This window comes from Phascolarctos cinereus, unplaced genomic scaffold, assembly GCF_003287225.1.
Source record: "Phascolarctos cinereus isolate Bilbo 61053 unplaced genomic scaffold, phaCin_HiC Scaffold_5;HRSCAF=322, whole genome shotgun sequence".
Lineage (NCBI taxonomy): Eukaryota > Metazoa > Chordata > Mammalia > Diprotodontia > Phascolarctidae > Phascolarctos > Phascolarctos cinereus.
In genome coordinates, this window is record NW_027555958.1 from 241407939 (window position 1) to 241434755 (window position 26817).

General features: G+C 38.0%; 1 protein-coding gene across 5 annotated transcripts in view; it reads left to right on the forward strand.

Moving 5' to 3' along the window:
- The first annotated feature begins 4843 nt into the window (after positions 1-4843).
- The window catches only part of FKBP5 (FKBP prolyl isomerase 5), a 190305-nt gene continuing 168331 nt past the window's right edge, over positions 4844-26817 (forward strand). For 2 of the 5 annotated variants that reach the window (XM_020999591.2, XM_020999592.2), the window contains exons 1-2: positions 4844-4956; positions 5704-5796. The gene's annotated coding sequence lies outside the window, so the exon portion shown is untranslated. Of the gene's footprint in view, positions 4957-5079; positions 5202-5317; positions 5478-5703; positions 5797-26817 lie in introns of those variants that run through there. The other 3 variants (XM_020999595.2, XM_020999594.2, XM_020999596.2) reach the window with 3 other exon arrangements.

A 26817-nucleotide genomic window follows, 5' to 3' on the forward strand; every position in this document is an offset into this window, starting at 1 on the left:
ACTCTTTTTCACAGAATCTGCCCTAGCGGAACTTCAGTTTGTGTCTGGAAGGTCTATTGTTATTGGCTGCCTTGTAACCCACCCAAAGCCATTCAGTCTGTTTCTGCCTACTAGGAAAACTTTTTACTTTTACTCACTGATGATGGTTGCGCTCTAAATTCCATTGACCAAGCTTCAGCACGGTTAAATGTGCACTTATTTCCTGAGCTTTCCCAGCTGCTCCTTTGAACTCTTGGGGTCCTTCCATTCTATTGGTCCTTAGAGTTGGAAAAGCCTTTAAAGGTCAATTGACTTTAACCCCCTCCTCAACAAATAATCATTCAATCAGATAACACCTTCAGGGGAACTGGGAAACAACTCCAGGTGAGACTGACCCTTTAGCTTATGGTCTGACAATATATTTTTGAAAACCTCACTTTGTCCTTAATGAGTCCAAAATTGAACATCATCTACCCTTCCCTCCAATTCCAAACTTTCTCCTCTTCTTATATCATGCTTTATTGTATTCCTTCTCCCCTCAGTAGAGTATAAAGTGACTTAAGGTCAAGAATTGTTATAGTTTGTCATCACATTTCCAATGCCCAGCATAATGCCTGGCACATATTAATAAGTGTTTGTGGAATTAAATGAAATTCCTGACTTCCTTGTTCCTGTCAAGGGTACCATCTTTTTTTTTTTCCAGTCACTGAGGCTTGAAAGATCAGTGTCATTTTTGTCTTCTCTCATTCTTCTCATCCAAGCAGTTGTCAAGTCTTGTCTGGTCTTTTTTTTTGGGGGGGGGTGCAGTTGGGGTTAAGTGACTTGCCCAGGGTCACACAGCTAGTAAGTGTCAAGTGTTTGGTCTGAGGTCACATTTGAACTCAGGTCCTCCTGACTTCAGGGCCAGAGCTCTATCCATTGCACCACCTAGCTGCCCCGATGACTAGTCTTTCTACAGAGTATGTGTTGCATCCTTCCCAATCTTCACCGTCTTCCATTGACACTACCCTATATCATGCCTTCATTCTTCCTTTTTCAGACTCCTAGTTTTCCTTACCTCTAGGTTTTCTCCAATGTAGTTCATGCTGTACACCATTCATAGATTATTCATAAGATTTAGAACTGGAAGGGACCTTAGAGGTCATACAACCAATGCCCCCATTTTATAGCTAAGGGAGTAAGGGTGCAGAGAGTTTAAAGTGATACAGGTGGCAAGTAGCAAGCCAGCATTTGAACTCAATTCTTCTGATTCCAAATTTTTACCACACTAGGTACAATGAGAATAATAGATTTGGATGCAGAGGACCCAGGTTCAAATCTCACTTCTGCCACTTACTATTTGTGTGACCTTGGATATGTCACTTAACTTCTGAGGTGTCCAGGTTATGATCTATAAAATATTCTGGCGGAACTGGATGGCTTCTAAGGACCCTTCTAGCTCTTGATTCAGGATCATATGATTGATAATCCTGTGGCCTTCCTCATCTTCCTTACAGCAGCAACTTTGAGATCACCTTATATGATCTTAAAAATGAAAGGCTTCTCACAGAAAATTGAGTGTAAGCTCCTGCCCCACATAGATGTCCTTTTATAACATCCCCAAGAAGATGCAGACTTTATTTTGTACTATATTTACGTATATACATATCTAGGACCTGAGCTCAAGGCTCCTCCTTGACACTTATTAGCATATTCTTACAAACTGTGTAACTCTGGGTTGGTCACCAAACCTCAGTGACTCTCAGTTTCCTCATCTATAAAAATGAGGTCAATAATGCTCACACCACCTTACCTACTTCCCAGGATTGCTGTGACAAAAGCACTTTATTACTCAGAAACCTTCAGAAGTTCCCCATTATCTACTGAATTAAGTCTAACCTCCAGTATTTGGCCTTTAAGACCACCCACAACCTATCTTTCCAGCCTTTTCAATATTCCTTTTCATGTCCCCTACTCAAGAGCCAAAGTGGCTATTACAGTCAGGCCCATCAATTAACTAATTCACTCAGCAAGCATTTATTAAGTGACTGACATTATATACCAGGCTTTGTGCTGGGTGCTATGGATACAAAGGTAGTCCCTGCCCTCAAGGAAACTGTTTCTCGGTTTTCTCATCTGAAAATGAAGGGTTGGAAAAGATGACCTGTAAGGTCCTCTCTAGCTCCACATTGATTCTGTGATCAATATTTGTATATCAATATATCAAAATATGTACAAAGTAAATAGAAAATAATTTGGGAATGGGGAGAACACCAGTAACTAGGGCAACAGGCCTATTGTAGGAAGAGGCACTTGAGGGCAGTTGTGAAAGAAGCTCAGAAATCTAAGATTGGGAGGTAAGGAGAGAGTCCATTCTAGGCATGGGGGTCAACCAAGGCAAAAGCATGTAGATTGACAGTCATTTTGACTGGACCATGGGGTATGTGAAGGGAAGTAATGTGCAATAAACTTGGAAAATTAAGCTGGAGCCAGGTTGTGAAGACCTTTAAATAAATGTCAAAGGTGCTTGCATTTTATCCTAGATGCAACCAGGAACCACTGGAGTTTCTTTATCAGGGAGTGATGTAGTCACTTTGTGCTTTAGGAATATCAATTTGGCAGCTATGTGGGGGATAGATTGGAAACAAGAGAGCCTCGGGGTAGGGAGAGTAATTAGCAAGTTAATGCAATAGTCCAGGTGAGAGGTGAATAGGACTGAACTAGGGGTGGTGTTCACATCTGTTCCTTTGTGCCATTTCTTATGCCTAAAACATCTTCCTTATATTGGGCAGGATCCTTTTCAAACCTTTCCTTCAAGGTCAGCTCAAATATGGTCTTCCTCCATAAATCCGTACCAAAATATCCTTAGGTGGAAAAGTGGATAGAGTGCTAGGCCTGGAGTTGGGAAGACTCATTTTCCTGAGTTAAAATCTGGCCTCAGACATTTTACTAGCTTTGTAATCCTGGGCAAATCACTTAACCCTGTTTGCCTCAGTTTCCTCATCTGTAAAATGAACTGGAGAAGGAAATGGCAAATCACTCCAATATCTTTGTCAAGAAAACTCCAAATGGAGTCACAAAGAGTTGACCATGACTGAACAACAAATAGTCCCTAGGCAGAAGTAATCAATAATCATTTATTAAGTACTTACTAAGTGCTAGGCAATGAGGCCTGAGGATACCAAGAGGCAAAAGACTGCCCTTTAGGAGCTCACGATTTAATATAATCCTTTCATTGTCTTCTTAAAGCCCTTGGTACCTGCCTCTTTTATTAATTGATCACAATTCACTATTATATTTACTGACATAAATGTTGTTATATCTCCTCTGCTGAATTATAAACTCCTTCATGTGGCTGAGATGTAGTAGAACCTGTCTAGAACTCGGGGAATCAAGAGATTCAGGTTTTACTCCCAGCACTGCCAGACTATCTTATTCTAGCTTTGAACATTCAGTGCTGCTGCATAGAGTCAACTTTCAATGGCTGTAGATTGAACTTAAAACTTTTTCCATGTTTTCAGCCTGTATCGCCTCTTCAGAGAGATCAGCTCCCCAAGTTTACAGCCCATTTTGTCAAGCAGGACTTCCTTTTAGTGGCTAACCTTATCTCTTTTAAGCTTTTAATTTTTAGATGTGGGCATCTGAACAATTTCACGTGATTTTATGGACTTTCGTCTTATGCTCCCTTAGCTCCTATCTTCCTACTCTGGAGAACCCTAATTCTTTCCCAATTCTAATGTGAAAGTCTTCGTGGCAGTTACTGAGTGGCAAAGTGTGAAGTTCCTGGAGAGCAAAGATCTTCCTGGTTTCTTACTTCTTGAGCTGCTTCCAAGCTTGCACTCTCCCTTGCATGAGACAGCTGCTTAATAAATACCTGTTGTTTGACTGACAGGCTGATAGGAAAAAGCACTGATCGTTCCTACGGTCAGAAGATAAAGCCTTGAGTGCCTGCTCCAACATAGCTGCCATTTACTGTTTGACTTTAGGTAAAACACTTAACATCGCTGAGCTTCAGACTAGGACTAATCCATTATTCTGCTCACCTCACAGGATTGCTGTGAGAAAAGCAGGTCGCCACCGTTAAAACATTTTTATACATGTGAGCTGTATTTAATGGATATCAGACAGCTTACGAGAAAGGAAAGTGCATGACAGTCATTCGAGAAGAAGGCACTTCCTTCTGGGTTCAACACATCCAATTAACCAAATATTTACTAAGCACGCATTGGCCTGGGTCCAGCAGGCAGAGGACTTCTCCGTCCTAAGCTGGGCATCTTTGACTTTCTAGGATAGCTATCTATACTCGTATATCCAGGCGGTCTGCTAGGGACGGAACCACTCCTTCCATCTGCTGGGCAGTTCTCGTGGATCCGATGGAGGGGAGAGGCAGGAGTGTCAGGGGCTAAAGGAGGAAGGGAAATCCTGCAATGACAGAGTAAAGGGTTTGTAGCACAGTACCCCCACAGAGATTACCGGGTGGGGACGGGGGCGTCCGAGGGCTCTCGCCTCCTCCCCAGGCTGTTGGGGTGGTGACTGGGTCCGGCACAGAGAAGACACGTGGGCTGCTGGGGCTTGGGCAAGGGGAGAGTTCATAGAGGGAGGGGGAGTAAAGGAGGACTAGTTGAGCGGGAGTGGAGGCGGTGCCTTATTTGCATGGGCCGCGCCCGGGCGGCCAATCGGAAGAGGCGGGGCGGTGGCCCGCGCGCCTTTCGGGAGGGGACTGACAGCTTAGGGGACCTATGGGAGGCCGGTCCTGTGGCTGGCGGGGGCGGGGCATCGCTCCGTGCTGCCCTGTATGTGTGAGAGTGTGTGTGAGTGTGTGTGTGTGTGTGTGTGTGAGTCTGTTGGGGGGGGAGTGGGTGGAGGAGGTGGGAGGGGTGCGGGACTCCGGCCGGCTCCTGGGCTCTGCCAGTCAACGGCGGCGGCGCACCGGCTCGCGGGCTAGCGGTTGGGTACGGGGGCGAGCGGGCTAGCGAAAAAGAACGAGCGCAGCTGCAGGTAGCTCGGCGGGGGCAGAGACTGTGGGGATGGGGCCTGAGGGAGGAGAAGGAGGCGGCGGCGGCGGCGGCTTGGGATCGGGATCAGGTCCGGCCACCCCCTCCATACTCCCCCGCCTCATCCCGCCTCTCCCCGGGCCGCCCCTGGGGAGGGAAGCGAGTCGTGTAGTGTGGGGCAGGGGCCGCGAGGTGAGGTGAGCTGGGCGCGCCGCCTGTGAGCTCTTCCTACCGCGTGTGTGTGTGAGTGTGAGTATCTACCTCGTGTGTGTGTATGTATATATACCTCGTGTGTGTGTGTGTGTGTGTGTGTGTGTGTGTGCGTGTGCGCTCGCGCGCGTGCCCTCCCCTGCCCCTCGCGCCTCGGTGACCCTGGCGGGCCGGGGGAGGCAGGGACCCATTCCTCCCAGGGGACCCCTGGCTCTGCCTAGCAGCTTGGGAAGCTTTCGGAGAGTGCCCTCCCCAGACTCCCATCCATGCGTCTCCCTGTCCATAAGATTTGCTCCCCGTCTTCCCTTCCCAAAGGTGGTTTTTTTTGGGGGGGAGGAGAGTTTAACACACATGGGGGGATTCTCTATCCTTTTCTTCCCACTGCTTCCCCCCCACACACCCCTGTTTTTTTCCCCAACAGAAGCAAATAACAGGTTACTCTGGTTTTTTCTTTTTTCTGCCTTTAGTTTTTTCCTCTCTCATTCGGTTTCTGACAGATCACGATTCCAAGCGTGTCTTTCTTCTCTTCCACCCGTTGCAGGAATTTGCCTCATCTGGATGACCAATGTCCAGTGCTGTTGTCTGTTCAGTCAGAGGCTGGGGGAAGGATCTTATCGGATCGAAACTACAAGAGGTAACCGTGTGTGAAGTTCGAGTGTGAGAGTTTATCTATTTTCCCGTAGCTAGAAAAGAAAACCCACTTTCCTGTTTAATTGCATTTGAGAGACAGAAAGTTGGGAACTTTAGTTGGAACTGAGAAATATATTGGTTCTAGTTACAACTATAATTTTGGATTTCCTCACCTTCATTGATTTCTTGGACTGTGTCAGTGTTCAAGACTAATTTTCTTGAAGTTAGCCAGAGCTTTGGGCTATTACTTGCTAGTCTTACATCTGCTCCTTGTCTCTCTTTTGTCTCCCTAGCCTTCCTAAAGATCTCTTGGTTTAGAATTTCCATAGAATGTGAGGTACACAGTGTAGCCTTCTTAATTATTATTTCACCTGTCTTGTAGTAAAATCTACCACCATGTTATAACTGGATGGAAAAATCAGTGCTGTTTGAATATTTAAATGATGTTGAAAAATACTGCACTAGTGATTTTTAGTACTCTAATGGCATATGAGAGAATTTTTCATTCTTTGTAATAGAGGAAATGTCATGACTAGACTGATTTCTTTTTACTATATTAAAGTAGTAGTTTAAAGATGGCCTCAATCCTAAAACAACATACCACTTAAAGATGTTCTAAAGTTAGACAGTTTGAAATAGAATTGTACAAATAACCTACTTTTAAATGGGTAATGACAATTTAGTCTTTTAGTACCCTGGGTGAAGTGTGGTATGATACAGTTTCTGGAAAACCATACATAGACAGGACTAAAAGTCAAAGTATTCTTAAGTGTAGGTCAAGATTCTAGCTCTGTCCTTCTGTACAAGTAGATCTGATCAGGGAACATTTTGGCATAGAGATAAGAAAACATTTAGTTGGGGGGGGTCTCCTTAAGGCTGTAAGATAGCCTTTCTTAGGAGAATGGTGGTAACTAAATAATTGTATTACTGGAAGATTGACTTGAGGAAATACTGTGGGAAATTATTTTGTGTTTGTGACAAATTTCTATGTATATTTTGTGATTTCAGCATAATAGAAAGTATTTAGTTTCTAGTTGAATTGTTTCATGTTTTTCAGCTGGACTTTGGATTTCTTTCTCAATTTTTAGTTTTCATAATGTTCAGATTATTAGCATTGAAGTACCCCCCCTCCCCCTTTTATTTGATTAGCCTTCTTTGCTTCTTTGAGGAAAGACCTACAAGAAGAGTTATTATTTTGGTTGGCTTTCAAAAAGTAGTTCTTGAAGTAATATAGTACTTAGACTTTTTTTAAAAAAACCTTTTGATTTGTATTATTACAAAGAAACCAGTGTAGTTGTTTTTAAGAGTGGTAGGGCACAGGAGGGGAGTGGAGGTAGGGTAGGACAAAGTATCTAGGAAATGATAGTATGTTAATGAGAAACAAGTTACTGTTTCCAATCTATGGTCTATTATTTTGTCTTGCTCAACAGTATAGAATATCATATGTATGCATGTGTGAAAAATTAAGTTTATACATGGAAATAGTAAGAGGTTAAAAAATCTTTGACATGTAGTAGGGTGAATTTTATTTAAATTACTTATCAGGAAGACTTGGATTTTTTAAAACTGCCTTGTTTAACTTAACACAGTATATTTTCTTTATATCTCAGCTGTAAGTTTCAATTTTAGAAAGGATACTTTTGAAAGTAGTTTTTAATTTTGATCTTTTTTAATTTAAATTGTAAGCCTTGTCACACCACTGAATGAGGATTTAATTTTTTCTCTTGAATTTAAAATGGCCATTTAATAAAGTAATGAGATAGTTTTAGTAGAGTATTTGAAGGATCCTTGTGGACAATCATTACAAATAAATATACTGTCCAAGTTTCTCTTATTTAAACACTAAGCTTCTCTGTTCTGATTCTGCTCTTTTACCCAGAAAAAAATATTTGAATTTTTCTTCTTAGTTATACATTAGAGATTAAAAAAATAAGCATACCACAGCCAGGCCAATATGAGAAACTAATGCACTAATTCATTCTTTGTCCCCTTTCTATTCATTCATAGACTGCTTTTTGATCTTTCTAACTAATCCATAATGAACCTCTGGGAACCCCATCAGATCAGGCCATTAATATTGTACATGACTTACTGTTTTCCATTTGTAAAACTTTTCTGAAAAGTTTATATCACTATATTATCATAGTACATTACATAATTAGAATATAACCTTTATTTCATGATGCTTCAAGCTCCCACTTATTAAAACTATTGCTATATAAACTTTAAAAATTCAAGCTTATTTTAAATTTAAAGGCCTATTTATTTTTTAAAAATCTAAATTTTAAAATCCAGTTTTAATTTTCTTGATTTTTTTCCCACCTTGTTAATACATTGTAGACAATTCTTAATTACATATCAGATTCAAAATTAAGTGCGTATTGCATTATTTTAACATCACATACTCTATATACATTTCTAGTTTTAATTTCTTAGGATTTCTTTTGAACTTGACTCTACCTTTTTATGAATTGTTATTGGTCTGGAACTTTCACTTCATCTATATAAGAATTCTTAAGGAAATTCTGTCAATCAGTGCAGATAGCTTTGCATGGGATAGTATTAAGAAAGTTGCCCATAGCACAGAGAGGTTAAGGGTCATATAGGCAGTATATTTCAGAGGTGGCACTTGAAAACTCAGAACTTCTCAAATTTTATTACAATATGTTGCCTCTAAAGATAGAAGTATATGCTAGAAAATAAGAACTTATATTGGAGATGCTAAATGAAGGATTAAAAACCAAATGATATTGTCTGCTAAATAACTTTTTTAATAGCAGGAACCATATCTTTCTTATTTATCTTTGTATCTCCAGGAGCCGCCTTGTTGGTAAATTAGAATAATATAATTACAGTTTTAGAGTTTGAAAGGACCATAGTGGCTATTTAGTCTAATCTAATTTTGCTGATGGGGAAATTGAGGGCCACCCAGGTGGTTTAATTGAAGCATACATGTTGAATGCTTACTATGTGTCCCTTCAACATAAATTTCATAATTTCTAAAGAGGGAATACCTTTATTACTTACTAAACTACTTACCCATAACAACCTCTGTTAAATCATTTATCCAGGAAATAGTTTAGTCCTTTGTGTTTATAATACTTCAGAAATTGTATAAACTTTATAATCTAACTTATTGATAAGTGAATTTTACATTTGTAATATTGCTTGTAAGTTTTTAGTATATATCTAAATTGAACAGTATGAATAGTAGCAGGCCAAAAATTCTTAAGTCTAGTGTTTAGTTGATTTAGTTATTCTGTATCTTAATTTCATGTCCTAAAGATTTATTAATCCTGTGCTGAAATTATTTTTCCAGACATCATATTTATTAAAGTATAAGGATAATTAAATTTTTATGGGAAGAGGTCATTGATTTGTAAATTGTTATAACTATATATTTATAAGAACATAAAGTGCTAATGAGTTCTTTCTTTTATTTAAGGTCACTGCCATTTACAGATAGAACAATTTAAAAAATTTTCCGGAAGTGTAAGACCAGACCTGCCTAAATGATGTAGGCTATATAGTTTATAACATCATAACTTGTCTTTTTATTGCCAAGCCCCAGGGGATAGTCTGCTTATTTAAAGCAGTGTTTGATTTGATAAAATTCCAGTACCACAGAAAAATTTAAACTTATTCTTCTAGTTGATTATAAAAGGATTTTACTCAGATTGAATTGCAACCTATTGCACAATATACTTAGGCTTTTAATTGTCAGGTGTGTTTTTTTAAACTCAAACCTTATTCTTCTATTGTAATTTGTGATCAGTTAGAATAAAAGCAATTGAGGATGAAAAATTGTTTTTCATAATTTTTTTTCTTTTCAGAAAAGTCTATCCTTTTGAAAATTTTTGATCAGGACATAGGACCACAAACTACAGATTTTATGTCTACTTTTCTATAATTGAAATAGGAGGAGGAAAAGGTTTAAAAAATAGGAATAAAAATTAAATTCAGTATTTTAAGGCAAGAAGGCAGAAGATAGTGAAGAATCAGGAATTGTTCTGACTCCTTGTGAGTTGTTCATTTTTGTACTGCCCTGATAATCACATTTTCTGGTTACACCCTGTAATCATTTGAAAAGTAACAGTTACTTTGGAGTGAAATATTGAGATGTAAGTAAGCAGTCACACATGTGAAAGTTTGTTAAGGGACACAAAAATGCTTAGATTATATTGAGGCCAAGAATATATAGCCAGGTGAAAGTGTGGTTTAATTTTCTTAAGTTTCCCAAATTATTCATGAATGGAGAATAAAAGAAGATCAAAGAACATTTTTGTTTTTTCTCATATGAATGTAAACTTCTAAAGGAAAGGTGATAAACTACTAGACTTACTGGTAACATTCTGCTTCAGACCTGACAATCAACAAATGTTTATTAAGCACTTACTAGTAAGTAACTGGTACTTTGCCTAGTGAGACAGACAAAAATGAAACAAGTTCCTGCTTTCAAGCTGCTTACGTTCTCTTGAAGCAACATGTACACTTAATAGTGTATGTAAGGTATGTAGATAGTAATTCCAAGGTAGTTTGGAGAGAAAGTACTGGCAACTGGGATGATGAGGAAAAGGCATCATGTAGGAGATGACAGCTGAGCTGAGTTTTAAAAAGCACAAAGGGTTCCAAGAGGTGAGGAGAGGGTGCCTTCTAGGAGTGAGGGACAGCTAGTGCAAAAGCATTTAGATAGGAGCTAGAATGTCATGTGTGAGAAACAGCAATAAAGCCAGTTTGTCTGAACTGTAGAGTACATGGACCAGGAATTATGTATAATGAGCCTGGAAAAGTGATTAGAAGCCAGATTTTAAAGGGGCTCTTAAGTGCCAAACAGAGGAATTCGAAATTCATGAGAAAGATAGAGAAAAAGCCACTCCCTTTTCCCTGGAAATAATCAAAAACTGGGTTGAATTTTTCAGATTAATCTCTACTTCCAAAAGTATGTATCTGTTTTTATTTATCCATCTGTGGAAATAGAAAACCAGTTTAGCTGTAAGCTTCAAATTATAAAGCAGACTTTAAAAGCTGAAAATGTTTCTGCTTCAGGTTTAGAAATTGTGTTACTGTTGGGAAGGGAGAGTCCTAAATATTATAGGTGCTTTTATGATCATGTATGTGCTGAGTGAGGATGGAATGTTCTTTTATATATGTTAAATATTAACCAATAAAATGATTCCCATGTTTAACTTTCAAAACAAGACACAATAAAATAGTATTATATTTTAATATACAACATTGGCATGTAGCTTTTTGCTCCAGATCAGAACATCACTCATGCATTAGGATGGCAGTAATTCATTGACAAATTTTGAAATTCTGCTTGGGGAGGCAGCATGATGTGGTTCAGAGAGACCTAGACTTGGGAGGAAGGAGAATTGGACACTAGTTTCATTGTACCATTGACTGGTTACGTGGCCTGGGGCAGGTTACCCCACCTGTCTGGGTCTGAGTCTGCTCATCTGTACAAGGAGAGAGCTGGGCTAGATAATGATGTTCAAGATCCATTCTGGCTCTCTCAACATATGGTACAATGGTCATGTGTACAGGACAGTTAGTTGAAGCAGATCTGGGGAAATTACCTGTAGAAAAAAATTTATTGCACGGAAACACACTAGTGATTGCTGGTGTTCCACATTTAAGATTATCTTTCTGAAGATTCTTTTTAGTTTCTTTATGAATAGTGCCACTGTTGTAAGGTTGAAAAAATATTTTACCCATTTCTCAAATGAAGAGGATATACTATAACAATGGTGAAAGACATAATATAAGTTAAGAAACAAGTCCCTGGGGCAGCTAGGTGGTACAATGAATAGAGCACTGGCCCTGGAGTCAGGAGGACCTGAGTTTAAATCTGACCTCAGACATTATTAGCTGTGTGGCCCTGGACAAGTCACTTAGCCTCAATTGCCTCCTTAAAATAAAAAAGAAGACCCAAAAAAGAAACAAGTGCCTAAACAATATTCTAAATTCTGTAATAAGAAAAGAATGATCGTCTTCTGTCATATGCTAACCTGTCTCTGTGGACTCTCTCTCCCCACTCCTTAGCTTTTTGTAGTTATGCCACTTTGCTCTGAAATTTGATGAAATTTTTTTGGCTAGGTGTATAATTGACCCAAGGCAGAACTGGCAATTAAACTCTTTTTCTCTTTCAAATCCTGCTTATGTCATCTAGGGAATGAGATTGCTATCTGGCACCAGCTTTCTGGTAATTGAAGATGATTATTACTAATAATTATGCACCTACAGTGTGTACTAAGTGAAGTACAGACATGAACAGTCCTTTCTGTCATGAATTTTCCAGACAAAAGAGATTAGATAAGTATGTTACTGGTTGAATTTTCTGGGTAGTTGCTATTTATCCTGCTTTGATTGGAAAGGTTGATACTTGTAAGCTATATTGGTTTAGGGCAGTGCTAAACTAATAATTACGGCAGCCCTACTTTTGATCAAGCATGAGAACAGAGGAATCTTATAACTGGATGTGTTAGATCATTTAGTTATAGTTCACCCCTGGTCTCAAGTAGAGTAAATAAATTTAATTGTACCACTTAAAAATTACAGTCGTATCAAAATTGGTTCATGATTTAGATATAAAGGCTGATACTACAAACAAACTGGGAGAGCAAGGAATAGTTTACCTATCAGATTTATGGAGAACACAAGAATTCATGACCAAACAGGAGATAGAGAACATTGTGAAATATAAAATGGATAATTTTGATTACATTAAATTGAAAAGTTTTTGCACAAACAAAGCTAATGCAACCAAGATTAGAAGGAAAGTAGAAAATTGGGAAAGAATTTTTACAACCAGTGTCTCTGATAAGGGCCTCATTTCTAAAATATATAGAGAATTAAGTCAAATTTACAAGAATACAAGTCATTCCTCATTTGATAAATGGTCAAAGGATATGAACAAACAGTTCTCAGATGAAGAAATTAAAGCCATCTATAGTTGTATGAAAAAATGCTCTAAATCACTATCAATTAGAGACATACAAATCAGAACAACTCTGAGGTACCACATCACACCTATCAGATTGGCCAACATGACAAAACAGGAAAATGATAAATGTTGGAGAATATGTGGGAAAATTGGAACACTATGCATTAGCATTGTTGGTGGAGTCATGAACTGATCCAAACATTTTGGAGAGCAGTTTGGAACTATGCCCAAAGGGCTATAAAAATGTGCATATCCTTTGACCCAGCAATAGCACTTCTAGGGTTGTATCCCCAAGAGATCATACAAATGGGAAAAGGACTCACACGTACAAAAATATTCATAGCAGTTCTTTTTTGTGGTGGCCAAGAATTGGAAATTAAGGGGATGCCCATCAATTGGGGAATGGCTAAACAAATTGTGGTATATGAATGCAATGGAATACTATTGTGCTATAAAAAATGATGAGCAGGTAGACTTCAGAAAAACCTTGAAAGACTTGTATGGACTGATGCTGAGTGAAGTGAGGAGGACCAGGAGAATGTTCTACATAGTAACAGCCACATTGTGAGATGACTAACTTTGATAGACTTAGTCCTCAGCAATACAAGGATCTAAGATGTCTCCGAAAGACTCACAATGGAAAATGCTATCCACATCCAAAGAAAGAACTATGGAATTTGAATGCAGATCGAAACACACTGTTTGCTATTCTTTTTTATTCTGTTCTGTTTTGTTTCCACTTTCTGGTGGTTCCTCCTATTGGTTCCAGTTCTTCCTTACAACATGACTAATGTGAAAATATGTTTAATAGGAGTGTATATGTATAGCTGTATCAGATTGTGTGCCGTCTTGGGGAGGGAGGAGGAGAAAAATTTAAAACTGAAAAGCTTATGGAAGTGATTGTTGATAAATCAAAATAAATTAATAAAAAATAGAAAAAATTACAGTCAGAAATAACTAATTGGGGGGGTTAAATTTAATATTTTTTCCTATAGAAGTTAACTTCCTACTATTCTTTCCAACCCAGGTAAAACAGTCTGTTTAATTTTTCAGATTAATTTTGCATCTATCTTAGAAAAACTGATTTGGTTATTTATATACTACAATAAATTGAAGTATATATTGGTGAAGTTATTCTGAGGACAACTATCCCTTATTAAACAGATTAATCATGGTTACTTGAGAAATATTTTTCTCCACCTATATTGGTAGGAGAAGAATCATCACCAAGAAAAACAGATCTATGAAATTGTTTTATTAACAACTAAGGTAATAAGCCTATAGTTTTGGGATATGTCTTTCAATACTTCAATTCTTCAGTAGCTGTTGGTTCTGTAAACAACTCACTAAGGAGTAAAGACACAATTTGCATATCAGTCAACATGGAAGAAGAGATTGTTTTACTTAGTTATAGACAGTATATCTTTTGTTTTAAGATAATTGAATAATTTTTTCCCTCATAAGACAATAACATTTGTAACTTGTATGTAAAACTCTTAAAAAACATTGTGTAAGTGTGAACTGTTATTATTACTTCCTGCAAATCAGATTGCATGAAATCTAGTCAAATCCATTTGAAATATTTGTATTTATAATTATTTAGTTTAAGGTGTGGGCTTGACTACAACAATGTATATTTTTGTCTGTTTTAGTATGATAGAATGAAGATGATTTGTGTGGAGATTTAATTGAAACAACTCACTTCGGTCAAATATTGGGCATTGTTGCTAATTGTCTTCAACTCTTTCCTTCTAATTAATATCCTGAAGAAGAAAAATAAATTTTTTTTGCTTAGTTTATAATGAATTATTGGAAAGAGGAAAACACTTGCAAAACTTAGAGAAAGAACAGTTACTTTTAAAAGCTGGATTATTTTTCAGGGTGATTGGGTGTTTAAAGTAGCTTCCATCAATTTAGGATCATGTAATCATGAATTTAGAGTTGGTAGGGACTTTACAGGTTATTGGGTCTGATCCCTTCATGAGGTGGGGGAGGTTGTGACTTGTCCCAGGGTCACTCAGCCGGTAAATGTCTAGGCAGGATTTGACCCCAGGTCTTCCTAACTTCCAGGTTCCTCACTATTCCAGTATGCCACACTGCATGTCACATTTATTTGTGCTTAGGATTCTACTGTAATGTTTCATGGTGGCATGGAAATGAGCCTGAATTTTAAAAGGCTGTGCTATGAGAGCTTAAGCCCTAGAAGGCACTACAAAACAAAAATAGCTTTGACTACTGATTGGTAGCTATCACTTTTCATGTTCATTGCCTGAGGACCAATCTCTCTAAGTTGAGAGAGGCTTTTGTCTAGAAGGTTGGCCACTTGATGATGACTTATTTTTCAGTCAAGTCATCAAATGAAGACTTTAATGAAATACCTGTTGACTGGAGTACCTACAGTTATGATTCTTGAAATATAGAAGTAAATTTCTCTGAAATTTCATCAGAAAACAGCCAGCTTGTTAAAAAAAAATCCTTTAGGGTAGGAAGGTCTTTTTCTTTTGTGTAGTTGTATTCCTTCCTTGTAAAGGATCTGTAATGTCTCTGTTGGCCTATTGATAATTTAGTAGATAAGTTTCTTATAGCTGTTTGAAGAGAACGATTAAGTAATTTGCCTAAGGTCATATAGCTGTTAAGTGTCAGAAACTGGATTTGAGTTCTGAGCTTCCTAATTCCAAGTCCAACATTGACCAGTTCCCTAGCTACCTCTATAATTTACGTGTAATAGACATTTAGTGTAAGTGTTTGGTTAATTGAATTGTTGAAAAAAATAGGCATTTAACCCCATTTTGAAGGAATGATTGAAGAATGTTTGTGTTGTTGATATATGCTTGCCCCTTTAGCAGTTAAAAGATTATCTCTGGTACCCTCCTTTTTTAAAAAAAAATAGATTTTTATTTATATCTTTTGCTTTTTAGATCACTTAAATTCCATATGTGTCTCTCCTAAGCTTTCCCAGAGATGCCTAAGGATGCAGCAAAGGATTTTTAAGATGAAGAAAAGAAAAAAAAATCAGCAAAACCAATCAGCATTCAAAAAAAAATCTGATGATATATGAAAGTTCCATGCAAGTAGACCCCCCACCTTTTTTGGGGGGGGGGGAATTGGGGTTAAGTCACTTGCCCAGGGTCACACAGGTAGTAAGTGTCAAGTGTTTGGTCTGAGGCTGTATTTGAACTCAGGTCCTCTTGACTTCAGGGCTGGTACTCTACCCACTGCACCACCTAGCTGCCCCCTGGACCCCCACTTTTGCATAAGAGTAAGGGACGGGGAGAGAGGTTTTTTTCATATGTCTTCTTAGAGGCCAAACTTGGCCTTTATAGTTTCACAGCATTCAGTTTTGACTGTTGAAGTTCTTATTTCTTTCATCCACGTTGTTTTATTATTTATGTTGTTTTTCTGGCTATGCTTGTTTTACCAAGCTTGCATGAGTTCATATCGGTCTTTTTGTTGATCCTCTATATTCATCATATTTGTCATTCCTACAGCACTGTACCATTTCATTACATTCATGTGCCACGATTTGTTTAGTCAGTTCCCAGTGGATAGGCAGCTATTTTGTTTGCAGTCATTTGCTAGCACAAAAAGTTCTGCTGTTGGTCTGTATAGATGCTTTCTTTTTGTCACTGCCTGCCTTGAGATAGATATCGAGCTGTGTAATCTCTGAGTTAAAGGGGATGGATATTTTAATCACTTTGTTTGCATAACTCCAAATGGTCTTCCTGAATGTTCCACTAATTCATGGCTCCTCCTCCAACAGTAGATTAGTATGCTTCACTGCAACCCCTCCAACACTGGCTATTCCTGCCGTTTGTCATTTTTTGCTGATTTGCTGGGTGTGAGGTGAAACCTCAGACTTATTTTGATTTCAGTGTATCTTCTTAGTGACTTGGAGCAGTCTTTTATATGGCTGTTATTAATTTGCAGTTCAGATTTTAAGAATTGTTCATACTTTCTGATTACCATTTTTGTTGTTGTTGTTATTCTTGTTAGGTAGTGGGGTTAAGTGACTTGTCCAGGGTCACATAGCTAGGAAGTGTTATGTGTCTGAGGCTGGATTTGAACTCAGATCCTCCTGACAACAGGACTGATGCTCTATCCACTGCCCCACCTACCTGACCCTCATTACTCTTAGAGTGGCATTTTATCATATATTTCTTGCTTTATGTAGCTTGGATATCAAAGCTATATCTACTATTTGATAGAAAGTATTTTCCTCAATTGATCTCTTCTTCTGCATTAATTTGTACAAAAGATTTTCAACTTCATATGCTCAAAATTTCTATTTTATCTTTTGTTATTTTCTCTATTCTTTGTTTGATTAAGAAGTCATCATCTACCCATAACACTGAAAGATAGTTGATCTGATTCTCTTCTAAATTTTTTATGGCAAGATCTTTAATATTTGGGTTACCTGTCCATTTTGAATTTATTGTGGAATGGTAAAAGATTTGGTTTTTATCTTGAAAGTACAGAGAATAATCTATTCTTGTGTCTTCAGTTGTCACTACTATGAAGATGCTTAATCTATAGCTAGTTGTTGGTATCTTTTGAACTTCAAGTCTCAATTTCATAAGTGACATTTCTTAGCCAGATCTTGCTAACACCTGAAATTAAATGAGTTTAAATGTGTTCTCTCTCCTCTCACTCCCATCCTCCAAAATTAAAGTGGAACTTGGTTCTCTTGGTCCTCATTTCTCTGTATCAGTGACACTATTATTCCCCCAGTCACTCAGATTTGAAACCTTTGTGGTCTTTTACTTTTCCCTTACCTCCCAGATCTAGTCAATCACCAATGGATTATATATAGTGTTTATTTCTTATTTCTGGTTTTGTTTTTTTTAAAAGGCAGTTGGGGTTAAGTGACTTGCCCAGGGTCTCACAGCTAGTAAGTGTCAAGTGTTTGGTCTGAGGCTGTATTTGAACTCAGGTCCTCTTGACTTCAGGGCCTGTGCTCTATCCACTGTGCCACCTAGCTGCCCCCTTATTTCGGTTTTTAATGCCATCATTCGGCTTCATATCTTTATAAGCAGAAGATATTCCCAGACTACCATCATATTTATGAGCTTTAACATAAAGTGAAATTATGAAATCAAGATGCTTGTGACATAGTGGAAAAAGCATTGGAGATATATAAAGAGCTAATTCAAATTTATAAGAACAAGAGAGCTATTCCCTAACAGGTAAATGGTCAGAGGCTACGGACAGTTTTCAGAGGAAGAAATCCAAGTTATTAACACAGGAAAAAAATACCCCAAATTACCTATAACTAAAGAAATGCAAATTAAAGCCACTCTGATGTTCCGTCTCACACCTTTCAGATTGGCAAAGATGACAAAAGAGGAAAATGACTGTTGGAAGGCTAGCAGGGAAGTAGGTAAAGCTATAAATTGGTCCAGTCATTCCAGAAAGCAATTTGAAACTTATGTTCCCAAAGTGACTAAATTATATATAAATAATACCAACTTACTTGGCTTATGCCCCATAAAGATCAAAGAAAGAAAAAAAAGTATCCACATGCAAAAACATCTATTTAAAATTTAAAATTTAAAAAATTTTTTAAAAATTAATTTTAGTTTTCAACATTTGCTTTTATAAGATTTTGAGTCCTAAATTTTCCCCCCTCCCTCCACTCCCTCCTCCCCAAGACAGCATGCAATCTGGTATAGGCTATACATGTATGACCATATTAAACACATTTCCACATTGGTCATGTGAAAAAAGAATCAAAACAAAAGAATAAAAAAAAACAACAAAAAAAGAGAGAGAAAATAGTATACTTCAGTCTGCATTCAGATTCCAGATAGTGCTTTCTCTGGATGTGGATAGTATTTTCTGTCATGCATCTTTTAAAATTATCTGAGATCATTGCTTTGCTCAGAAGAGCTAAGTCTAACAAAGCTGGTCATCACACAGTGTTGCTATTACTGTGTATCGTGTTCTTCTGGTTCTGCTCACTTTACTCAGCATCATTGCATGCAAGTCTTTCAAGGTTTTTCTGAAGCCCTCCTGCTCACCATTTCTTATGGCACAATAGTATTCCATTACATTCATATACCACAACTTGTTCAGCCATTCCCCAGTTGATGGGCATCCCCTCAATTTCCAATTCTTGGTCACCACAAAAAGAGCTGCTATGAATATTTTGGTACATGTGGGTTCTTTTCCCATTTGTATGATTTCTTTGGGATATAGCCCTAGAAGTGCTATTGCTGGGTCAAAGGGTATGCACATTTTTATAGTCCTTTGGGCATCGTTCCAAATTGCTCTCCAGAATGATTGGATCAGTTTACAACTCCACCAACAATGCATTAGCATTCCAATTTTCCCACATCTTCTTCAATAGTTATCATTTTCCTGTTTTGTTGTGTTAGCCAATCTGTTAGATGTGTTGTGGTACCTCAAAGTTGTTTTAATTTAGCAGCTCTTTTTGTAGTAGTAAAGAACTGGAAACTAGAGGCTTGCCTATTGGGGAGTGGCTAAACAAATGAAGATATATAAATGTAATATAACATTATTGGATTGTACGAAATGATGAAATGGATGGTTTCAGAGAACCCTAGGAAGACCTATATGAGTGAATACAAAGTGACACAAGCAGAAAAATTTATAAAGTAATTACACCTTTATAAAGAAGCACAACTTTGAAAGACTGGAAAATTTTGATCAATGCAGTAACCAAGCATGATTCTGGAGGACAGTGGGGAAAATATTTTTTATCTTGTTTCCACATAGTTTTGATTTCTTCCGCTTGGTCTATTTTAGAGCATTTTATTCTATGTAGTTTGCAAATCATGAATATTTGGTATGGCAATATCTGTTAAAGTATTATTCTCAAATTTTTATGGATCATTATTATCTGGGTAATTATTGGCAATAGTTTGTGATTTTGCTGTATCTAGTTCTAGTACAGATTTTTTAAGTTCTTGAGGATGTCTTGTGATTTTTATTTGTAATTAGGAAATTTATCACCTGTTAAGTTGTGAAGGATCACAGACTATACTACAGGTATATAATTCAACTGATGGTGTCTTTTTAAGTATTTGGTAGGTGCTAAATTTTTGCAACCTGATGTAAAATGTTGCAGTTTATATTTTTTCTTTTATTATTTACATTGATCAGAAAGTCCGGGCTCTTTATAGATAACCATTATGTAATTTCTGTTGGTAATGACCTGGTCCTAAATGGCTATTAATCAATCAATAAACATTCGGTAGTCACTGGGGATACAAAAAGAGGCAAAAGACAGTCCCTGCTTTCAAGGAATTTGCATTCTAATGAGGGAGACAACATGCAAACAAATATATGTGAATCAAGCTATATACAGGATAAATAGAAGATAATTAACAGATGGAACACATTGGAATTAAGAGGGGTTGGGGAAAGTTTTGTGCAGAAGGTGTGATTCTAGTTGAAATTTAAAGGAAGCCAGAGAGAATGTTCTGGCATGGGGGACAGCTAGAGAAAAAAGTGCCCAGAGCTAAGAAATGGAGTGTTTTATTTGTGGGACAACCAGGAGACCAATGTCACTGGATTGAAGATATGTTTTGGAAAGTAAGGTGTAAGATGACTGGAAAAGTAGGAGGGGACTAGCATATAAAGGTCTTTGAATGTCAAACTTAGCATTTTGTATTAACTGCTCTGTTTTTGTAAACTTACCTGCATGATGCAACTATTTGTTTGAGGCTTTTTGGTTGGCATATTGTTGATTAAGTTTCATGTGGATTATGTCTATGGAGGCCTTTTTGGTTTTGCTCTTGGATGTTAGCCATTTTATGATTTCTATTCAGAGGTAACCACTTTCAGTTAAATTTGACAGACTAAGTAGCGTGTAGTTTTTGAAGGATTTTATTATAGTTCAGTGAAGGGATGTCTATTTGATCCAGAAGTACTTTAGTAATTTTTTGTTGTGTTTTCTTTTTGGATGCAGTCAGGGTTGAATTACTTGCCCAAGGTCATATAGCTAGGAAGTGTCTGAGACCAGATGGGAACTCAGGTCCTCTTGAGTGCAAGTCTGGTGCTGTATCCATTGGGCCACCTAGCTGCTCCTGTACTTCAGTAGTTTTTAACCTTTTTATCATGTACTCTGAGAATATCTATTAATCATCATCTACAGAGAGTTTTTCCCAATCCGTCTTTAATTTTTAATCTAATGCCTTCCTTCTGCTATTTCCTATTTATCTTCCATATAGATTACATGGGCATAGTTGTTTCCATGGTTTCTCCACCCATTATATTGTGAGCTTCTTGAGGGAAGGAACTGTTCTTTTGCCTTTCTCTGTATCTCTAGTGCTAAGCACAGTGTCTGACATATAATAGGAGTTTAATAAGTGCTTATTAGTCTTCCTATAGCTGTCTTGGAGTGATGGCCCTAAATATCAATACTATTCTGTGGGTTTTTGTTTGGATGTTTTCTAAATTTATTGTCAACTTTACTGTGTAACCACCGTGTAGAGTTGTATGGCTCAGGTGTTAATTAATCTGAATGGGTTCTTCCTGTTAAGCTTTGACTTCAGGATGCCATTAAGTCTTTTGATATGTACTGTTACAGCCTTCTTCTTGATAGCACTTTGCTCAAAGTTTCTTGGCTGGAAAATATCAAGATATATGTAAATATCACCTTCTTCCATTAGTTCAATTCAACCTCAAGATTCAAGTTCAAACTTTCAATTTCTGTTTTTCTGTGGTGTGCATTAAAAATTTTATTCTTTTAAAAAAAATTTTATTGAATGAAGATGACATCTAATATAGACAAAATTTCCAACAGATAAATAAACCATTTACTCTGTTTTTACCATATAACTTGATATTATCCATGTACATTAAGTCATTAATATGATATTTAGATATGATACCCTCCTTGACTTGGAAGTCATATTTAATTGTGTTCAGAAAAGATGATCATGGGTTATTATTATTATTTTCTATAAATGGTCAGCTAGGTGGTGCCAGTGGAGATAGACTTTTGGGCCTGGGGTCAGGAAGACTCATCTTCCTGAATTCAAATCTGACTTCAGACACTAGCTGTGTGACTGTGGGCAAGTCACTTCACCCCATTTGCTTCAGTTTCCTCATCTGTAAAATGAACTGGAGAATGAAATGGCAAAACACCCAGTATCTTTGCCAAGAAAACCCCAGATTGGGTCACGGAAAGTCAGACATGACTGAAAAATGATTGAACAACAAAACCCAAAATGATTAGACCTATAGGATGCACTGAAATCAGTATTGCTTTATTTTAATTTTATTCCAAGTGTCCATGTTTTCCTTTCCAAATTCTTCTTCAAATCTGCTGCTCCCACATTTCCAGAAATTTAGTTACCTCTAATCTTCAAGGGATAAATAGGCTAGTAGTTTTTTTGCTTGTTTGTTCTTATAAATAAATTCCTATAGAGAAATCTTTTTTCAGCAGCTATAGACTATATACTTTTCCCCACCCCTGCCAACTGTTTTGCTTTTTATACTTCTGCTTCACTGAAATACCATGTGGAGGGTGCAAGGTTTCCTCATTTGTAAACTGAGAATACTAATAGCAGTAGAAAGAAAGCAATGTTATTTGACCTTTACCAATTCATCAGTCTTACAAGCTGGCTTTTCTTCTGTACTCCTTTATAAGTCTTCTATTTAGTAACCTGGTAGCCAGACAATGTTGGGGTTAGTATAATAAAGTTGCTAGAGGGTTGTTATTTGCTGTTCTTGGGGAAAAAAATTTGCTTTTTAGCTCTCAAGTTATTTTGCAAACTATAGTGTTTTACACTGCCCTTTCATTTATTTCTGAGTGTTAGAAGGAGAAAAAATGGTGGAGGAAATAGAGTAATACCTGAGTATTAGCCCAATTTTTGACACCTTGCCAGGAAGCTGGATAACAAAGCTTTGACTGTACTTGCCCTATCAATCTCATGGGGCCGTATTGAAGAAAAGCAAAACAAATTATTTGATAAAAGACCTTAAAAAAAAGTAAAGTGCAATCTAAAACACAGTACAGTTAACATTACTATTAAAGGCAAATTCTTAAAGTAGTTAGGGCTATTTCTCTAGTGAAATCACTATTTACGAAATATTTTTATTGATATCACTTGTTTTTACATAATTTTCATTTCTAAATATATCCCTTCCTTTCCTTGCCCAATGAGCCATCCCTTATAACAAAGAATAAAACAGAAGGAAAAAAGTTAAGTAAAATCATGTCTAATATTACATACACATCAATCAAGTTTGACAGTATATGTGTAGTCCCAGAGAGTGGTGCGTTATCTCAACTCTTCTCTGAGATCATGCTTTGCCACTATAATTATATAGCATTAAGTTGTATGTCTTTTTAAAAATTTTATTTCTTTTTAAAAATCAATTTATTTTGAATGATGAACAATCACTTCCAGGGGCAGCTAGGTGGCCCAGTGGATAGAGCACTGTTATTTGACCTTTACCAATTCATCAGGAGGACCTGAGTTCAAATCAGGCCTCAGACCAAACACTTGACACTCACTAGCTGTGTGACCCTGGGCAAGTCACTTAACCCCAATTGCCTAAAAAAAACCACAACCCAATCATTTCCATAAACTTTTGAGTTTTAAATTTTTCTCCCGCTCCCTACCCAAGATGGTGTGCAATCTGATGTAGGTTATACATATACATTCCTATTAAATATATTTTCACATTAGTGATGTTGTAAGTAAGAATTAGAACCAACAGAAGGAACCACCAGAAAGAGGAAACAAAACATAACAGAAGAAAAAACCCCAGCAAATAGTATGCTTCAGTCTGCATTCAAACTCCATAGTTCTTTCTTTGTGGATAGCATTTTCCATCACGAGGCCTTTGGAGATGTCTTAGATCCTTGTATTGTTGAGAAGGGTTAAGTTTATCAATATTAGTCATCGCACAATGTGGCTGTTATTGTGTACAGCATTCTCCTGGTTCTGCTCACTTCACTGAGCATCAAACCATGCAAGTCTTTCCAGGTTTTTCTGAAGTCTGCCTGTTCATCTTTTCTTATAGCACAATAATACTCCATTACATCCATATACCACAACCTGTTCAGTCATTCCCCAATTGGTGGGCATCCCCTCAATTTCCAATTCTTTGCCACCACAGACAAGCTGCTATAAATATTTTTGTACATGTGGGTCCTTTTCCCATTTGTATGATTTCTCTGGGATATAGCCCTAGAAGTGCTGTTGCTGGGTCAAAGAGTATGCACATTTTTATAGCCCTTTGGGCATAGTTCCAAATTGCTCTCCAGAATGGTTTAAAAATTTTATTTTCATGTACATTGTTGTAGTCACTGTGTATATTTTCCTTATTTTACTTTGCATCATTGTATAAAGTTCTTCTTATGCTCTGAATTCTTCATAATCATAATTTTTCATAGCACAGTAATTTTCTATTACTTTCACGTATTGCAATTTGTTTAGCTGTTCTCTAGTTGATGAGCATCTACAGACAGTTCTTGTTTTACATAAGTGGAGCTGATTTCTACCTAAAGCTATTTTTTTATGTAATGCCAATTTGTGGTGGACTTGGGGATGGGAGGGAGAGAAGAAGGGGGCCACATACCTATGGAGGGAAGAAGTTGACACATGGTTCAAGGACTCCTGGGAACTATGGACAGAGAAGTGAGAGCAGGAAAGGGGACATGTGGAACGAGGCCAGCCTAGGGCCTGGTTGGAACTGAGAGGAAGAAAACTCAGTGGGACAGACACATGGAAGTTGGATGTGGTCACAGGCAGAAGAGGAGAAGAGACACACAGGGGCTGGGGACAGACATGCCTGTACCCAAATGCAGATGGACAAAAGACAGGAGATACAAGGGGGCAAGCACACAGGCATGGGAAGTTGCAAGCCAAACCTCCGTCCATCTCTCTGAGCTCCTGTTCTGCTTTCACTTGGAGGGCTTTCTTCTGGGGGAGGTGAAGCTTCTGCTCTGACAGAGCACAGAACAATATGGTAAAGTTAGCACGGTGTTTTTTTGGAAGACGTATTTCTTTTAGAATTCTTTATCTAAAGTCAAATTTGTGTAATGGGAGAAATGTCTGTACTTTGTCTACAATTCTTTGCTACCACAAAAAATGTTGGTATGGATGTTTTGGTGTATGTGGTACTTTTTCTTTCTGCCTTTGGCTTCTTTGGGGTATAGATATGACGGGATCTATAGGTCAAGGGTAGGGATGTTTAGTCACTTCATTTTCTAACCAGGATTTAACATTTCTTTCCAGAATGGTTATACTAATTCACAGCCCTCCACCATGTTGTCACAATTGAAACTGAGGAAACCAAGATTTGAACCTTGGAGCAAATCAATTTATTAGCAAGGCCAGCAATACTCTATCAGGCCTAAGACCTTCTCAGAGGGTAAAAGATACTATTTGGCAGTTAATAATACTTTCTGATGGTCAGTAATGAGGAACCAATCAACTTAGAGAATTTTGAGTAACATGGGCATTCTCTCTTTCTGATTGGCCAGAGTTTTATAAATCTTGTGGTCATTTTAAGAATCTCCTGGTACAGGCGGGGTGTGAGATTGCAGGAGAGCAGCTGAACACCAACCCGACGCTTGGTGGACACTAGGGGCCACACTGCACCTGCCTCAGCACCTCGAAGTTACTTCGGATATAAGACAGATTCGAACTTCCGCTTCCCAGAGCCAAGATGGCGGAGTGAAAAGGTAGTCGCGCTCACTCTTCCCTATCAACCTCTGAAAACCCAGAAAATATCACCCCAGAAAAAAAACCCTGGAACACCTGAACTAGAAGAAAGATGAGGAGCAGCAGTGCAGCAGCCCAGCAAATGGGTCTCCCAGTGCCTCAGCAAAAATAAGGGAGGCAGAACTACAAGGGGACCCAGGCGGACAAGTGCCCTGCGGCATTCATCTGAAAGGAGGTGAAGAAAACAACCTAAAGGCTTCCTAAAGCCCCAGCCTTGCTGATTCCAACCCAACACCAGGTGAGCTGTAGGAGCCCTGCAGCCTCCAATTGTGAAGAAATCCTGAAGCCCAGGTGGTAGAGCAGGCAAACACCAACACCTGGACCTCCGAGTGCCTCAGTGAGGGGGGGGAACCAGTGGAAACCAGCTCAGAAAACCACCAGGAGCCTCGGCACTCCACCGCAAAGGAATCTCCCAGTGCATTAGCAGAAACAAGGGAGACAACACTGCAGGGGGCCCCAGGCAGATAAACACCCTGCAGCACCCATCTAAAAGGAGCTGAAGAAAGCTAAAGGAAAGGAAAAGCAGGCAACCTAGAATTGCCTGAAAGTTCCAGCCTTGCTGATTCCAGCCCAACACAAGGTAAGCTGCCAGAAACCTACAGCCTCCAATTCCAGCATAAGAGGCCCCAGCACACAAAGCCAGTGACCAAGACCTAGGCTCCCAACACAAGAAGCTTGGGTCAGTACCCTCTGTTCCCCAGCAGGAGAGCTCAATCTCTTTAAAGGCCAGGGAATAAAGAAACACCATGAGTAAAAAGAAACGTACCATAGATTCATATTATGAGAAGAGTGAAGATCAAGACAGAAATTCTGAAGAGGACAACATTGTCAACAAACCCACATCTGCAACAACAAAAGGGAATATGAACTGGTCTGAAGCCCAAAAAGCCTTCTTAGAAGAGCTCAAGAAGGATTTTAATAGTCAAATGAGAGAGGTAGAAGAGTCCTTCAAAAATACAATTGGCCAATTGGAAAAAAAATACATACACTGAAGAAAACAAGTCCCTAAAAAACACAATTGGCCAATTGAAGAAGGAAGGACAAAAACTAACAGAAGAGTATACTGAAGAAACAAGTCCCTAAAAAACACAATTGGCCAGTTGAAGAAGGAAGTACAAAAACTAACAGAAGAAAACAATCAGTTAAAAACTAGAATTGGACAAATGGAAACTAATGTCTCTATGAGAGAGCAAGAATCAGTCAAACAGAAACAAAAAATGAAAAAATAGATGAAAATGTAAAATACCTCATCAGTAAAACAACCGACCTGGAAAATCGACTCAGGAGAGACAATTTAAAAATTATTGGACTACCTGAAAATCATGATGAAAAAAAGAGCCTGGACAGTATCTTTCAGGAAATCATAAAGGAAAAC